Below are 14,281 nucleotides of genomic sequence, written 5' to 3' on the forward strand. Positions count from 1 at the left end.
AATGCTGAAGTGAACATGGCGTGCATATATCTTTTCAAGGTAGTGTTTTCGTTTCCTTTAGATACACCCAGAAGTGGAATTCTGGATCCTATGGTAGTTCTGTTTTTTAACTGAGGAACCTTCACCCTGTTGTCTCCACTGGCTGCTCCAGCAGAGCATGAGGCTGGCTCTTCTCTACATCCTCACCAGCACTCGCTGTTTCTCATCTTTGTGATACTAGCCATTCTGACGCGGGAGGGGATATCTCATTGTGGTTTTGATTTGCATTTCTCTGTCGATGAGTGATGTTGAGCATCTTTTCACATACCCGTTGGCCATCCGTACGTCTTCTCTGGAAAAAAGGTTCGGATCCTCTGCCCGTTTTTTAACCAGATTGTTTTTATTTTGCTACTGAGTTGTATCAGTTGTTCATATTTAGGATATTAACCCCTTGTCAGATATGTGATTTGCAAATATTTTCTCCCATTGGGTAGGTTGCTTTTCATTTTTTTGATGGTTTTACTTGTATTTCTTAACGGTTACTTTTAGTATAGTATAATTTAATTATTTCCCACTTTTACACATTTCTAGTTTTATACTTTAATAAATAACAATGTAGTAGACTTATTTATATGTCTTAGTCAATCAATAAATATCTGAGTATCTCCTGTGTTTTAGGAACTGGCCTGAATCGGTACAGGGTTCAGTGATAAACTTAGACCAGAGGGTCTCAAAGTGAAGTCACTTGGTTGCATGTTAGAAATGCGAATTATTGGGCCTTACCCCAGAAACCCGGGAGGTGGGGCCCACCAATCTGTGTCTTAAGAAGCCCTCCAGGGGGTTCCGATGCCCACTGCGGTTTGAGAGCCACTGAGCTGGGAAAGGTGGACTCTGCCTTGGTGGACCTAAGCTTGCCGTGGAAGTCTGTAAATGGATACTTAATATGGAGAGGGCATTTTTTCTTGTTTGGCTGGGCTTGTTGGTAAACGGGGAAGAAGGTAATATGTAGTCTTAAAGCCAGCTGATTAATAACCTTAACTGCTAATTAAGCAATTACTGTGTGCCAGGTGCTTTCGCATAGTTCTCTACTTCAAACATTGTACTAATTCTAAAATACGGACACTATTAGTCTCTCTTTTTTTTTTTTTTTTTTTTTTTTTTTTGATAGATGAGGAGACCAAGACTCAGGTCTCAAAGCTTTCATAAAGCAGAGCTGGCATTCGAATCTGTGTGCTTCAGAGTCTACGCCCTTTCTACCCTATCGCTTCTTTAAGAATGTGAATATTTTAAGGTTCTTGATTTGTCTCATCAAATTGCTGTCTGAAAGTGTTGGATCGATGTCCAGTACTTGGAAATGTCCCATCTCCCAGATCTGGGCAGCAGCCCGAGATGGAGATTCACATTCAGGAAGTTTAGCGTTCAGAAAGCTTATTAGGGAGTTTGCTTGGGATCAGTAGGAAGGGGAGGATTCTGTGAAGGAGGAAGTTAGGCTGTGATGTGGCCTAATTAGAGGTTTCGGCTGGCCCTGGGGGGCATCCTGAACTTAGGATGGCCTTTAGCCTTTCCCAGGTGAGGTGAGGGGCTGGGCTTTTACACCTCTGGTGATGACGTTGGATTCTGGTTGAGTGGAAGGGGGTGTGCCCTCCGGCCAGGTGCTTTTTCCAGTGGAGACAGTTCTACGGCACTGCTCTGGCTCGCAGTTGAGGGGACACCCGGCAGCTGTCGGGGGGCAGTCCCAGGTCCTGAAGGCGGATCGGGTGGTGCGTGGCAAATACAGTGATAAGGTGGGAGTGATGTAATGGTAGGTGAGGAGGCGGTGCATAATATTTTCATTTATTAAATTGCCTGTGAATTTGACACATTCTTCATATGTGTATTATGAGGAAATTTTTTCCCTGAATTTTACAGTTCTGTAAAGAGGGAGCTGCTGCGTGTTTACTCCTCATCGGTTTTCTCATTGTATGGGGACATTCTCTCCATTACTTTACCTCAGTTGGCACGAGTTTTGGGTTCCTTTTAGAGGTCACCTGATGGAATGGTACAAAGATGCAGACACATGGAAGGCGGTCTCGTGAGTACTCCCGAGCTTACCTCGCTGCACGCTGCTGTGGGGCTGTTGCGGCACTAGACGCGGTGGTGTTTAAAGCGCTTCGGCCAGTCGCTGGTGCATACTGTTAGCTGTCGTTATTGTTGTTGTAAATAAACATTTAAAAAATTACTTTAAAGAGAAATACAACAGTCCTAATGTTTTGTAAATGGCTACTCGTGGTTGGAAATTTAATTTCCTGAGATAGGATTATATATAGGTTTACATAAATGTTATATCTTAAAACTTTGGATGGAAGGAAAGTTGATGCGCTGGGGGCTGCGGTGGACAGAATAAACGCTCTTCGGAGATGTCCCCGGACCCAGGGCATCACGGTAGTTCCACGCAGTCAGGGTTACAGGTGCAATTAAGTTTGCCAATCAGCCGACTGAGACAGGCAGGTGACCCGCGTGGGCCTGGGGGAATCGGAAGGATCCTGAGCAGGAGAATCAGAGATGGAATAACATTGCTGAGGGGAGCGAGGGTGGAGGGCGGGCCGGCCACTGAGGCTGAGAAGGCGGGGTCACCACCACCTTGGTTCTGGTCCAGTGAGACCTTCCTCAGACTTCTGACCTCCAGAACTGGAAGGTAATAAAATTGTCTCGTTTTACAGCAGCAATTGGAAACTAATACATATATCCTGCATAATTGCGTGAGGGTCCTTAAACTAATACGTATATCCTGCATAGACATGGGTGTCAGAAATGCATTTGAAGAGTCTGATTAAAATTGTTTCATGAATTGAGGCGAGGAAGCACTACTTCTAAATTAGTGTACTAGTTTATATCGTGTGATTTACAATATGATTATGTAAGGCAATTAATGAAATGTTATAAGTAGCCCTTTTGAAAAATATACATTTATATGCTTAAAAATTATATAGTCATTGCTTGGATATTCTATCCATATACTTGGAGTTGCCTCATATCAGTAAATATACAGTGCTTTTATTTCCTCCCAGATGGTTGTCTTCAAGCCTCTTTGCTCTTAGTAATTATTTCGTAATACGTCTTGTGGTAACTAGAATCTGATATTATTGCCTGCCAGTATGCAGTGACTAAATTAAATGGTCCTGCAGTATTTTGGGTTTCATTTATCCCATACTGATCATTTATCCCATATTAATATTAAAGTTAATTTTAAATGTAATAGTTGCAACATATTTCTTCTAGGTTCTTAGGGAGGATTTTTTTGTGTCGTACAGTTTATTGATCCCAAAGAATGATTGAAATGTGTTGCTACCTATTGAAATGTAAATACTGGCAATCCAAATTTATCAAGGAACAAGGGCTCACAATGAACTTCAATGAGAAGAATGAGAAGTCTGCTTTTGGTCTATTTATTTTTCTCCATTTCTCACATGTAACCAAAACCTGAATACCAATTTCCAGTACTCCAGATTCCAGTTCGGACGTGGATCTCCAAAGGGCCTGCTTTTACCAAGCATGTCTCTGAGGCCCACCTCTGAGGCCCACCACGAGAATTCTATCAAATTTATTTTCTTCTTGGTTTTTTAGAAAACTACTGCAATTTTCCGTGTTGAGAGGAGATTTTTGTTTAAGTCTTAGATGACTTTGCTTTAAAAATTATACGTACAATAAGATTTTCATAAAGTTTTATTTAGTGACAATGTTCCTCTTCTAGGGCGTTCTTGAAGCCTTGCTGCTGTTTTTTGTTTTTTGTTCTTTGTTTTTTTTTTAATATTAAAATAATGCAGGAACATGGTATAAATATAGTACAGAAATGCTTCTGATGAAAAGCAGCCATGTCGTTTTTTTTCCACTGAGTGTGGTGTCGTCTTGGTTTAAACCTGTTCGGTCTGAGGTTATATGTAGCTCCTTCAGTTATGAGACATTTTCTTCTAAGATACCTTTAATAATTTTTACCTTTCCATTTTACCTGCTTTTTCTTCCCGGCGCTCTAGTTGGTTGGATATGAGATTCCTACTTGATCCTCTATGTTCCTTTTTTTCTTCTTTGCAATATAGTTGTTGAAAAACCGCGTTACCCGTCTTCTGGGTATTTCTGATTGTCCGTGTGACGTCATTAACATGGTTTTCTGTCCTCTACATTTCCTGTAAACTGGTAGTTATATAAGCTTGATCAGATCAGGTTTGATTTTTTTTCTTACAGATACTTTATAGGGGATGCGTGTTTCGGTCAGGAAGTACATAGATAAGATCTGGTTTATCTCTTTTTGGGAGTTAGCAGCTGTCGATGGATATCGCTTACACCCACTGTCTCATTTGGAGTTGTAAAGTGGCGAAATTCCAGTCATTTTCCGTTGTCATCATTCTCTAGATGAATAAGCCAAGTAGCTGGGCAGCTAATCATGGAGATCTTCCCTGTGCTAATTGCTTTCCAAAATAACTGGGTGATTGAAAAGCAGCATAAATCTTTCCTTTTATTTATCAGTCTTGATAATAATGAGTTGATTCACTAGAAGACCAATGAACTTTTAAAAATCTTCATTAAGTCATGGATTTAAACGTGTTTGACAAGTTTCGGTCCATTGCTGTTACTGTTATTGATGTGCAAACTGTCCCATCTCTGGCCAGTCAGAACCCCTCCAAGCTGGCTCCTGAGTGCACTTGGTGTGGCCAGATGGCTTTCGATAGCTTCCTTCGTGATATAAGGAAGCTACAGATGTGCAGGGTTCATCCTGGACGTTTTTGCCCCATATCACACAACCAGCTTTTTCTCCAAGATCCTGTGTTTTTGTGTGTTTGTTTTTTAGTGGCAAACAGCATTTGGAGGCTACGCTCTGAGCTCTAGGGGCGCTCATTGCTACTGGGTTGGTCATTGTTTTTAGGCCTTTTTTAGTGGACAAAGCTAATTTGTCCACTAATTTGTAGGATTAATTCTTAGAAGTAGAATAGATTTAAGGAAAATGTGTATTTTTTTCCTACTTATAAAAGTCTCAAAAAAGTAGAGTAATACACGGAACATCTGTATATACTTGGAATTTCGATTTAACAGTTCGCGTTTTGCCACATTTGCTTTCTTTTTATTTTTTTGCTGGAGCATTTTAAATGATATCCATTGTGGCATTCCCAAATACTTCACCATGCATCTCTAAAAAACGCCTTTTCTTACAAAATAGTATGTACGTTTTACACTGAAATTTTGATTCATATTGTCATATTGATAGTTTTTTTAAACCAGTAAGTCAGATTATTGAAAACCTTTGTCCTGATTCATCTTTTGGTTTCGAAGTCCTTGAAGATTAGTCCCAAGGTGCAGTGGGTCTATTCTTTGAAATGACTAATTATGCGGTCCTTAAAAATGACAGGTCTTTTCATCTGCTTTTATGCCATCGACATTCCTCACTAGCTTTTTTCTTCACTAATGTTAAATATGAGTTTCTCGGTATCCCATAGAAAGAAAATCCGTATCTAATCTTTTTTTCTACCAGAGAGGAAAATTGTTTATTTAACATCTTAAGACTTTCATCTGCCCACTTTGGCTTTTGACGTTATTTATGATCTGAGTCATAGACCGAGGTATTTTCTTTTTTATTATTAGAAAAGAGATAACACTCCACAGACAGTGTGGTCTCTCAGAGGCTGAGAGCGAGAGGACAGGGAGAGACAGTAACCGAGAGAGGGACGGGGGAGGGACACCGGCCAAGGTATTTTTTCAAATAACATTTATCGATTGGTGCTTCGTTAGTGTTGTTTTGTTGCTGCTGTTATTCCGAAGTGTTTAATGTTCTTTTTTTCATAGCCTTTATTGAAATGATGCTACAGCGAGTGTCAGAGTCAACGCAGATTATCTGGCAGTCAGTCTCCTCGTGAAGCATCTATGACAGTGCTTGTTTTTGAGCAGTTTGGTGCAGCTTTCAGATGAATTATGTTTTTGTCCTACCAGAGCCAATAGAAAGGCATGTGTGTGTGTACGTGTGGTGATGACGTGATGTGTTTTCATGTTCTGGGAGTCGGTGGAGGAAACAGTCGATGGAAGTCTAGAAGAACATTTAAACATTGTGTCAAAACCAAAATCATCGTCTTTGACACACGTGACAGTATTCAGATGAAAAATCGTAAGTAGTTTTATTGAGTAGGCAGTGCATTTAATTTCGGGATGCTTTTTATAGCATTTATTACTGGGATGTAGCCCTCCTTAAAATTGGTAGCGGATTTTACTATAGGAGAAACAGGCGTTTGGTAATTTCTAACTTAAACGTGTTTTAGGCTGCTGGTCGTTTCTTTCATACTTGATAAATGCAAAACATTTGGTACTTAGGCGTGTGTGTGTTCGAGGCTTTGAACAGCTGTGGGGTTCGTTCTGCAAGTTAGTGGTGTTGCGTAGGCCACAGCTGTGCCGAAGTGGGGCCCTCCGTGCACAGGGTTGTCATGAGGATTCGGAGAATTCGTGCGTAGAAAACACTTAGATCCCTGTCTGACAGGGATCTAAAATTTTAGGGATTATTATTGTTTTGCTGTTATTGTTGTGAATTAGAAAAAAAAAAAAGTACTCCTTCTTCAGGACGTTTAATTTCCTCCTATAGGAAAATCATCATAATATATTGATTTTTGTTAAAGTGTGATACTTCATTGTCATCTGCTAGAAGAACAATATAATCAGTGAAAAATCTATAATTTACGGCCCTCAGGGCCAGAAAGTGTGGTCTTTACTGGTCAGATGAAACTGTTATCCTTAACCACACGGCCTCGTAGCTCAGGCTAGCGCTGCGGAACACCCATTCTCCAGCTGAAGCGACTCAGTTGGAATCGCTGTCCTCGGCGCATTAGAAGCCCAGCGCGGTGACACCTGTGTCGGGGGCTCTTGCTGAGAGGATGAATTCCCAGGTTCCACACCGGGAGTCTTACCCAGTAGGCTGGTTTGGGTCCAGGGCGCTTCATTTCAGCACGCCCCCTGGGTGTTCCGATGTCCTGCTCGGGGAATGGCCAAGTTGTCATTCCTCAGGATGCACCTGTGGAAAATGTGATCACCAGCAAGTGAAATAAAACCGTCGCAGCCCGTTGTGTAACCGCCATCGCGAAACCAGGCTTTCTGCCCCGAGGCTCGAGTTAGGAAACGCCCGTGAGCGAGCATGTTATGAAGATGGCATGGAATGTCACGTGTCCTTCATTATCTTAGTCTGTGCCCTTCGTGCTTATTCAAGCACTCTGCGACAAACTCCTGTAGCTCAGGGACAGGGTGACAAGGTTTCCTTCCGACGCACTGGCGGAGATGTCTCTGGCGGTCGAGAGAGCGCATCTCCTTTTCCTGCTCCGAGGAAGCGCGGAGCCGTCGTATCCTTCGTCGCTCTTTTCCGTTACCCTCTTTTTCGATGCTGCTTATTCTCCCACCTCCTTTTTAAATTAATTCAGTTTCGGTTAATGGCTTTCGAACTTCAGGTCCCCGATTTTCTTTTCCTGAATTCATTTTTTTAACCGTAAGTTATTGCAGTCTTTTAAGGACATTCTCAGGTTACAGATTACAGAAGCAGGAGGCCGTCTACCTCTCCCAGGTGAGGCCAGGCCAGGGCCGTGCAGAACACAGCCCGCTTCGGCCTTTCAGAGAGCCCGAGGGTTTAGACCGAGCTTGTAGGGACATGATTCCAGCCACCAGTGGATGTAAACTCTGACTTTGTTTCAGCCGTGAGGTGGCTTCAGTATTTGCAGGCCCTCTAAGCAGCTGCCCTCCCGAGGAGTAATTTCGTACAGATCAACGTAGAGTGAGTCAGATGAGCAGTATCGCTTCATGGAGACGGAGGAGTCTCCCACTTTCTCATGCTTGGGTGATTGAATTTAGTTATATTTCTTTAGAAAGAAAACTATTAGTTATCTCAGGAGCTGGTCAGCCCAAGAAGCAAGGGGCACAGAAATCACAAGGCAGATGATGGCAGTGCCCACCTCGGACTTCCCGGGGGGCATCCGGGGGAGGCCCCTGGCCCAGCCCTGGTGTGTGGAGTTGGGTCCTGGAGCTCTAGCCGGTGGGTTCGAAGTGACTCCTGTCATTGACCTGGGGGATAGAGCTAGATATTTCTGCCACATGCCATTAAATATTCCATTTATCGAATCCTCTAGTTGATATTTTGTGCTCATGAAACAATATTCTCATGATGTGGCTTCTTGAGTTGGTCTGTTTACAGGGGTAAATATATTGGTCATATGGAGTAATTTAAAATATATATATTTTAGAACAGTTTTAGGTCCACAGCTCAAAGTATAGAAAGTTCCTGTGTACCCCCCGCCCCCCACATGCGCAGTCTCCCACTGTCAGTGTCCCCCGCCAGATTGTACCTTTGTCACAACCTGCGGTGACACGTGTTTACATTAGAGTTCACTGTTGGTGTTGCACATTCCGTCGGTCTGGACACGAGTACGATGACATGTGTCCGCCATTATAATGTCACAGTTTCTCCTAAAAATCCCTGTGCTCTGTCCGTCTCACTCCCCCTTAGCCCTGGTGGCCGCTTATCCTTTTACTGACTCCATAGTTTTGCCTTTTCGAGAACGTCAGAGTGGGAATCATGCAGTGTGTAGCCTTTTCAGATCGGCTTCTTTCACTTAGTAATTGGCATTTAAGTTTCTTCCGTGTCTTTTCATGGCTTGACGGCTCATTTCTTTTCAGCGTTAAAGAATATTCCATTGCATGGACCACAGTTTGTCCAAGCTTCCCAGTTTGGGCTGTCATGGCTAACGCTGCTGTGAACACCCAGGTTCAGGCTTCGCGTGGACATAAGTTTTCACCTCATTTAGATGGGCACCAAGAATTCAACACGCACGCCAAAGCTGAGTCGAACGCAGAGTTGATTGGAAAAGGGGTGACACCCCAGTGTGGTCCCCTCTCAGAGGCGGAGTGAGGGGGACAGTGAGAGGGACTGAGAGATGAGGACAGTGAGACAGAGTAAAGATACCCGGAGAGAGCGAGAGGGACCCTGGGTGTTCGAGGAATTCAGTTCCTATGTCATTCTTTAGTTCCTGTGAGTTACAGTTTAAAAGACTGTCAACCCATTTCCTTTGACGTGGACACAGTGAGGAAGGGGGAGAGTATGTGGCTGGAAAGGTAAGAATATGGGGAGTGAGGGGCCTGCCTGGCGTTCCCAGCCTTTAATCCTTAGGACCCCTGTGGTCTTAGCCACAGGGAATGACTGTTGGTCCTGTTTCCCGGCACGGGTGTGGGGGATGGGCTGTGGCAATCCCAGCGGAAACCTCCCCGAGTTCTGCAGGGTCCTCCTGGCCTGGCCGCAGGGGGACCAGCACCCTGCAGCCTCTGGCCGTGGCTCGATTCACGTTGTAATTCCCTTGCCTCCTCCCTGCATTAGTGTGACTGCTGGGTGGGGACGCAGGACGAGAGGAGCGGGTCCTTGACTGCGCGCAGGAAAGAATTCAGGCGCGAGCCAGAGTTAGGGACACAAGCAGAGTTTATCGGAGGAGGAGTAACGCTGCACAGACGGAGCGCAGTCTCCTTGCAGAGACAGGTGACGAGACAGACCGCGAGCGGCAGGGATTTCGGTTTATGTCATTCTTAGTTTCCGTGAATTACAGTTTAAAGACTTCGTTTCCTGTTTTTTTTCCTGTCGTGGGTACGCGCATTGAGGGCATGTCGGGGTCTCAGCCTTTGTCCTGCAGGTCCCCGTGGTCCGGGGTCGGGCACGGGGTAGGTCACGCAGGGTTGGGTCTGCGTTGTGTAGGGCACGCCCCGAAGGCTCTGCTGCCCGGTGTGGGTGACTGGTGAGTAGCCCCATCCCGGCGGGAGTCTTCCTTTGTTCCGTGGTGTCCCCTGGCCTGGCAGCACCTGCAGCCTCTGAGTGCAGCTCGGTTTAATATTCGGTCTCCCGCCCCTTTCCCGTGTCGGTTGGACCCCTGGTTTTTAATACTTGTGATTCCAGTGAAGTCAGAATCATTGACTTTTGATTTTCATGCGTCTTGATGTCCAGGTGACACAGGGCAGGGCACATCCCCCGAGGGGTGGCGGGGAGCCCCAGGCCCGCCCCAAGACAGAGAGTTCTCGGCTGAGTGCGAGGAAAAATTCAGACACTCGGCCACGCTTAGAGTCAGAAGGAGGTTTATTAGAGAAGGGGTAACGCTGTGTGGACAGAGCGGGGTCCCCTCTCAGAGGCGGAGCGTGGGAGACGCGCCTTCCGTTCACACCTGTACTCCTGACCTTTTGCCCTGCGCTCAGATCTGCCCGAAGCTTCGTTAGCCATTTAGCTTTCCAGCCTCTCCTACCAAAACCCAGCAGGTGCCGTGGGAGGAAAAACGCACTCTACATGCTTAGTTCAACTCTGAGTTTCCCTCTTCGTCCGGATGCAGGCATTCCTCGGCCGTATTTGTCGTTCAGTTCCAGACCAGCGCCGTAAAGCAAATGTCGCAGCCAGTCGAGTCCCAAGTTTAAGGCTAACTTGTTCTTTCCCAAAGACGTTTCTCTCCCGCAGCAGTGTCTGCATGATACCTGCAAACTGTATTTGCTCGGAGAAGAGTCAGCATCGCCTCTGTCCTTACTCACTGCTCATTCGGTTTTTCTTGCTCTGCTAGGACTCTGGTTAGGCGTAGAATGGGACAACCCCGAGAGAGGAAAGCATGATGGCAGCCACGAGGGGACTGAGTACTTTAAATGCAGGTAATCTTTCATTGTGAATTGGCACGGTTACTCATGATATGTAATAGTCAAATAAAGGGGGATGGAGGTAAGAAATGTTTGGCTCCTGAGGCAGTTATACTACAGAATTCGGCGTCTTTTAAAAAGATAATTCTGTTTGTAGAGTATTTTTTTTTATGTTTTCAAAGCGGTCTCTTAACCTTACAAATGCAGTTGCTTTTTTTCTTTTGTGTTTTCGTTTCCTTTTATTGGATGAATGTAAACATTTTTCACTTATTAACAGTTTACAATCTATTGAGTAAAAGAAAAGAGAAATAGCCCAGATATCCACTAAGGAGCAGTTGATTACACAAAATACAGAGCATCCAAGTAGCAGAATGCTAGACACTCTTACAGACTTGTCATGACAGAGCTATCGTGTCACACATCTACTAATCTTTTCAACGGCTCAATTTTCGAGAAACCGCATGGAACTCTGAAAGGGATGGTGGGGAATTCGAGCCTGTCTTCTAAACAGTTTTGTTGTTTTCTTTAGGTTTTAGTTTCTCAGAAGGATTTCTTACATGAAGCTTATTTTCCTTTAATTGTGGTTCAGTGAACACAGCCCGGCCTGGGAAGCAAGAGGCCTCTAAGTCTGCTTGTAACATTCTCTTTGACCCCGAACAACACGAAATTTACTAACCTCTAAAATGAAGGTCAGAATTAGATCATAGCAAAACGTGTTTCCTAGGCCACCATTCTTTAGTTTTAGAAAGTCAGGGTAGAGGAGGAATCAGCTTGTCTCTGGAGGCCAGCTGCGAGGGCACACGTGGAGCGGCGCCAGCTCAGAATCCGGCCAGAGTTCGTGGAGGAAGAGGGTATGGAAATGAAAATTTCTTTGCCTGGCCTGTTGCTCCTTACCTACCTGGACTGGCCCGCGACCTCACAGAAGCTTCGTGGGTGGCCTTTCCCTGTGGAGCCCCCCCCCCCGCACACTTCGCTTCGAAGAGCTTCCCCCAACCACCCGGGATCACGTGGCCCTTAACCTCTGTGGATGAGATCTGCGCAGCCGTAGTTACTCTCGTGGAGAAATCAAGACGCGTTTCAGCGCTGGCAGGTCTTGGGTTGGCCCTGGGGTGCTGGGGCGTCGGCTCTGTTCCGGAGTCCTCCCCTTGGGGTGAGCATTTCCTTACTTCTTCTGTCTCCCAGTATGGTCATGCCCGGGCATTTACATATTGAAATACGTATTATAAATTACTTTTGTTTCATTGAAATGGATGTTGTGTTGACTTTGAAGTCCTTTCTGGATAGGGACTGTCACCTGCGCGTTCCGTTTCTGGGTGTTGGGGGCAGTATAAAAGGGAGCATCGGGTCTGATGTGGTGGACAACCAGTGAGCCCTCATGGGTGGTAACTCTCACGCTGCTAAGAATTAGGACCCAGCTTCAGCTGGTGAGGCTTATGCCACCATCTTAGAATCTCGAAGTCAGACAAAACAGATGTACACCACGTGCATTTCTTTTAAGCGAAGTCACATCTCTTACTAACATGTTGATACGCCTGTTCCCGTTTAAGAACTTCATTGGAGTCCCCTCGATGTCCCTACCTGTGTGCGTCATGGGTTGTTGTACAGCGTGCTGAGGTTCTTGAATGAGCATTAATGGATCAGCAGAAAGTACTGTTCTTTATATTTATAATTCTTGAAGTATGAAGTGTTAGAATGATTTTTAAAAAAACCACTAAATGTACTGACAGTCTACAGGCAGCCCACATCTCCGTGAAAGGTGAAAAGAGGGATTTTATTTTTGGAAGCCTCCCCTGAATCAGGGCAACATGCAGATCGTGTCACTCCGAAGCAGGCGACAAACCTGTGCTCGGCTGCGGAGCTGTTTTTCTGCTGGGAAATGAGTTCGCAGGGCCCGTTCTGCCGCCATGGCAGCCATACACATTGAATGAGAGCGCGGGTTTCTCCCCGGCTGAACGGTTAGTCGCGCAAGCTTGCCGAGAGAAAGGCTCTGAGCATGCCGGTACCGAACGGTATCGAGATCAACACCACCTGTCAGAAACCCCCCGGAGACCCAGCCTTTCCCAGCATCCCGCATCTAAAGCCCTGACAAGAAAAACGCTTACTGTGAGAATTTTGGAATCTCTTGGAGACCCTTTACCTTTGAATGGTATCGCCAGGTACGCAAAATACACAGTGAGAAATTTGGGTTTCATTCAGATAAACAGTCACTTTTTAGTGTAAGTTATGGGACATGCATGGGACATACTGATGTAAAAAAAATGATTTGCTGCTTATCTGAAATCAGACTTAACTGGGCATCCTGGGTCTTATCCGACAAAACTATTGGGGTCATAGGGCAGGTTGAATCTTGGTGTCGCATTTCTGCACGGGCCCGTGGTCGGGATGGTGATGTTGCCAGCAGCACCGGAAATCGGTGGGCAGGAGGAGGAAGGAGCTTAAAGAAGCCAAATCCTCACAAGAGAGAAATTGTTGGACTCTCCTCCCACCGACCCCTTCCCTCACCCAATGTTTTTTCTTACAGACAGCATTCAGAATTTCAGTGTTTAGATGCGATATCTAGAATGTCGTGAAGTCTATGAAAATTTAGTTTATCTTTAGAGCTTTCTCGTAAATGGGCACTCATGCAGCTAAGCGGTTTTTCCTTATTTGCTGGGCTCTTTTGTTTTTTTGAGAAGCCTTCCAGGATGTTCCAGAGGACAGTAATCTTTGATGTTATTCTTTGATCTACAAAGGGCACAGCATCCGTTTTCTAACGACCCAAACACCTCACCTAAATCCTTTCATCTGCCTGCAGCCAAAGGAAACAGTGATAAAGGTCTCTTGAATTATTCATTAACCACTGTTTTAAAAAGTGTAAATTTAGGACAAAAATGAAAACCACGGTATTTGTTTTGCATTGTTATTTTCTCATTTATCGTAAATGTACTAGTTTTTAAACTTGTGCTCTCACACTTTTGTCATTTAAATCACGTAATATTTGAAAAATAAATTCTCCTATTTCTGTTTCCACACCCTCCCCCCATGTTACTCCTTTCAGGAAAACCAGGACTTTTCATAAATTTTAGAATTTTATTTCACTGTGAAATGTCATTTCAGTAGAATTTCAAATTTTACTATGCCATAAATCAAAACCTATTTTATAAATGTGAGACTCTAGAAACAGTCTCGTAGATGCAAAACTCATTTGTTTGTACACATTGAGATAGGCCGAGGCATAAAAACTAATGTTTACATTGGCTGAGATTATTTTTCCAACATCTAACGTACACCTCGGAACTTATTTCAGCCTCGCGCACGTGAAGTGTTTAACGTTGATGATACTTGTAAATGCAAGAGCCCTGTGTGCCGTCCCGGGGGACATTAAGGGAACGACCTGAAAGTGCTCTCTGCAGCTCGCTTCAGAAAAAGCACCTTTGTTGAACTATAACGTTTTATTTAAAATGCCATAGCTCTAGAAATGTTTTATTTTTGGTAATACTGCTGCTTCTTGCTACTGTCTTTATTTATTTTCTTTTTTCATCTTTTTTGTCTTTATTGAAATATAATAGACAATTAGTCGCTTGTATTTACATTGTACAATTCAGTGAGGTTTTTTCCCACTTACAGTTGGCATACAATAATATACCAATTTCAGTTGTATAGCGTAGCGATCAGAGAT

At 44.4% G+C, this 14,281-nt stretch overlaps 1 long non-coding RNA gene across 2 annotated transcripts; it reads left to right on the forward strand.

Annotated features, from left to right (window-relative positions):
• Nucleotides 1-9,173: 9,173 nt before the first annotated feature.
• LOC111729757 lies at nt 9,174-11,870 on the forward strand. Of its 2 annotated transcripts, none has more exons than XR_002776373.1 (2): nt 9,174-10,638; nt 11,153-11,870. It is a non-coding gene; the product is annotated as an uncharacterized LOC111729757 (long non-coding RNA). The 2 variants fall into 2 exon arrangements; XR_002776374.1 differs by having other exon boundaries at nt 9,198-10,638; nt 11,213-11,870.
• The last annotated feature ends 2,411 nt before the right edge of the window (nt 11,871-14,281 follow it).

The sequence above is a fragment of the Pteropus vampyrus genome, unplaced genomic scaffold (genome assembly GCF_000151845.1).
Source record: "Pteropus vampyrus isolate Shadow unplaced genomic scaffold, Pvam_2.0 Scaffold279, whole genome shotgun sequence".
NCBI classification, from domain to species: domain Eukaryota; kingdom Metazoa; phylum Chordata; class Mammalia; order Chiroptera; family Pteropodidae; genus Pteropus; species Pteropus vampyrus.